This window comes from Amphiura filiformis, unplaced genomic scaffold, assembly GCF_039555335.1.
Source record: "Amphiura filiformis unplaced genomic scaffold, Afil_fr2py scaffold_39, whole genome shotgun sequence".
Classification (NCBI taxonomy): Eukaryota; Metazoa; Echinodermata; class Ophiuroidea; order Amphilepidida; family Amphiuridae; genus Amphiura; species Amphiura filiformis.
Genome location: NW_027305503.1, coordinates 74,982 through 77,500, shown reverse-complemented (window position 1 = coordinate 77,500; position 2,519 = coordinate 74,982). Strand labels below are relative to the sequence as shown.

At 39.2% G+C, this 2,519-nt stretch overlaps 1 protein-coding gene across 2 annotated transcripts in view; it reads right to left on the bottom strand.

Moving 5' to 3' along the window:
* The window catches only part of LOC140144092 (alpha-N-acetylneuraminide alpha-2,8-sialyltransferase-like), a 13,744-nt gene extending 11,975 nt beyond the window's left edge, over nucleotides 1-1,769 (bottom strand). For both annotated transcript variants that reach the window (XR_011857832.1, XM_072165928.1), the window contains exon 1: nucleotides 1,633-1,769. The gene's annotated coding sequence lies outside the window, so the exon portion shown is untranslated. The remainder of the gene's footprint in view (nucleotides 1-1,632) is intronic.
* Between the last annotated feature and the right edge of the window lie 750 nt (nucleotides 1,770-2,519).

Genomic DNA, 2,519 nt, shown 5'->3' with positions numbered 1-2,519 from the left:
TTATTGAGGTTATGCCAGCGCCAATCATATAATCCCAACGTTTTGGGCGTTTTGTCCCTCGCATGGAAAGCCTGAAAATGGGGTGATATGACGCCCTTATTGGACTAGAAATAAGAATAATTAGGATCTGATGAGTTCACATGTGGATGGTCTTAACTAAACAATGTAAATGGTGTTTTTTGAATGTCGAACATATTTAGGCATTAACAGCTGAAATCTTGGAGATAACGCTGACGAAACTTCGGCCAAGTGCAAGTGACCCGGTGAAGGGGACACAGTGTCAATGCCCCGATATCTTCATGGCAGAAATCGCCATGGTAGGTTGAATCCACAGCCACGCATTGCCATTTTGTTTCGACCTGTTTAATAGTTTTGAGACGCATAATGGGCCGAAACATCCGAATAAAGCTATTGACAATAGCCTGGTGACTGACCTCAGTGAGCATGGTATACGCCATGAGGTCATCTGCTTTTAGACTGCCTCCACGGGTGGCCTGCGCTGCGCTATAGTTCGGCCATTTGTCAGTTTTTGAGCTCAATACGCACGCTTCTTTCTCAATACGCAAGCTAACGACTATCATATCCTTTCAACACATATATTCAAGTGCAAGCATACAAATATGGCTTCTTTAGAACAAAAAATTACGGGAGATATTCATCACTTTCTACCCCCGTATCCAAAGATTTATCGTCTGAATATCACCGGGTATTCATTTTAGTATATCTGCTGTAGAATGTAATTATTAACCAGGCAATGTCGGTATGGGGGGTCGCCCTAGATAGCTGGTCGGGGTATTTTGTACAGGACAGGCAAGTGTACCCTGATCGGAACCAACTGTAACGAGGTCTTTTTATCATGGATCTTCTGCCCCGCCATTACCAGATGAATCACGGGGAGAACGGGAATTTTGTTGGGAATTGAACCAAGGACCTCTCACACCAAAGGAAGAGACCTTAACCAGTGAGCCACGCTGCTCTCTTTTCGGCCTAATCGGCTTTGCATGTAAACTCATCAGTTGATTAGATATGATCAAGGTGTGTTATTTCCATGATAGGATCGATAACGTAGCAGACACCATGATCATATCTAATACCTAATGAAATTTAGTTAAACGCCCGGTTCTCAAATAAGAGATCAATATGTTGTTAATACGCTAATAAATTATTAAAGTTAAATATCAAGCTGTTATTATATCTGTTTGAAGTAACCTTTATTTCTGTGCAGGTATTATATTTAAATGATGGGCTCACCGACTCCACACTATACATTTAGGAAGAGATCAATAAGATTTAATTCCGTTACTTATTTCGGACAATGGCCGAAGTACTTAACCTTTTCAAACGCTGCAATGTATATTTTATGGAATCCATTTTTTTATAATAAGCTAAACATTAACCAATATTGGAATTTTGGCATTATGCACCTTCTTTATGACCATATTATGGGCTAAAATAGTGTAACATTGTATATTTTTGAAGTCTCGACTTGCCCCCACTCCAATCGGCTACGCTCAAACCGCTCCCATCCCACCCACCTTGACAGCTAACGCCCACTGGTACGCCACTGGGTTCTTGACTACATCTTGTTAATTATTATAATAATTATTATTTTACAAGAAGCCAAATACTTACGTTTATGTTACGTTTCTTCGTGGCTCATCGATCCCAGTTAAAATCCGAGTATATACAAAATACGTCAATATGGTGTAGCATCGTTGACAGGTAACCATGGTGGCATCAACATGTACAATACAACAGTTGCTATGGTTATACGATTTGCTTCTGTGATATTATATTCCGTATTACATTGTAGCGTTGGCACAATGCATGCAATGTTTGACATTGGACCTCGACCATTGTCTGAAATAAGTAACATAATTCAGTTGTATTGATCATTCCTAACTGCATGGTGTGGAGTCAGTGAGCCTGTCAATTGATGATAATACCTGTACATAACTATACTTGATTCATTTTACCTTGACAGTCGCGGGGGGGGTAGTCCTTTCGAACGTTTCAATGAGCCCGCCAATGAGTCAAATAGAGGCCTTGCATGTGACGTATCATCCCGTAAATATGGCGGACTACTCAAATGCATTCAAAAAAGCATGATTGCAATCTACCGTGACAGTTCGTCTCACACACATAACCCTGCACTACGATTGATTTTCTTACACGTAAAAATACGGCCAATTCAGAGAGAAAATCTTGTTTGTCGTATAGGGCCTACTACAGACGATTACTTTTTGTTGGCCGCTGAGCTATATCTTTTCACTAATTACAGATCCTTCATAACTTGTTCCCATGTTGAAATTTGACAAGCTATTTCTACTACTACTACTATTACTACTACTATTATATGCTTTTTAAAAATAAATACAATAAATAATCTGAAATAAATAGAATCTGGTTCATACTAATTATTGATGATAATTATTGATGATAACCTCAGCTGGAAATCACACACTACACACGTCACTAAAATTGTGCCAAAATATAATGGTATTATACGTAAAGTCCGC